Source organism: Nannospalax galili, unplaced genomic scaffold (assembly GCF_000622305.1).
Source record: "Nannospalax galili isolate Female #2095 unplaced genomic scaffold, S.galili_v1.0 scaffold126, whole genome shotgun sequence".
Lineage (NCBI taxonomy): Eukaryota > Metazoa > Chordata > Mammalia > Rodentia > Spalacidae > Nannospalax > Nannospalax galili.
In genome coordinates this window covers 3,621,999-3,622,915 of record NW_008355275.1, presented here as the reverse complement: position 1 = coordinate 3,622,915, position 917 = coordinate 3,621,999, and positions in this window count along the sequence as shown.

Below are 917 nucleotides of genomic sequence, written 5' to 3'. Positions count from 1 at the left end.
TAAAAAAAATAAATCAAAGAAGAAGAAAGAGTACATGAAGTTATCAGAAAAAAAGTGATGGGGAGATATGGGAGGAGTTGGAGGGGAGAGAGTGGGCATGGATTTGATCAAAACACATTATATGCATGTATGAAATTCTCAATAAATTATTTATTTAAAAAAACTAAAACTAAATCTACCATATGATCTAATTATACCATTTCTTGGCATATACCCAAAGGACTCATCTTACTGTAGAGATACTTGTACACTTTTATTGCTGCTGATTTCACGATTACTAAGAAATGATAATAACCTAAATGTTCTTCACTTGACAAATGGATAATGAAAATATGGTGCATTTATACAGTGGAGTGGAGTTCTACTCAATGGAAAAGAAAGACAAAATCATGAAATTTGCAGATAAATGGATGGAACTAGACACTGTTATACTAAGGGAAGTTATCACAGACTCAGAAAAACAAGTGATAGAGCTTTTGTCTCAGTTGTGAATCTTAGCACCAAATTCATTGATTTGCCTGTTGCTCTTCATCTTTAGGTGGGACTCTTAAAAATTTTCTGCATCAACCTTGGCATGTCAACTGACTTTACTATTATGCAGATCTTGTTAGACTTCTTTCTTGCCAATATTTCATTGATGCAGATTCCCTATCATGTCTAGAATACATTAACTTTCAGGAAGTGTCTTACCCCTCTGGTTCTTACAATCTTTTCACCCTCTTTTCCATGATTTTCCTTGACCTTTAGGTGTAGTTTGACTTGTAGATAATCTCCTAAGGATTGACACCTCATACTCATTTATTCTCTGCATTTGACCAGGTGTGTAACTTTGTAATTGGCTGTTGCAAGAAACTTCTTTGAAGTATGGTGAGATATGGCGCGCGCTGGGCGCCCTGGCGTGGTGTGTGCGGGCATGC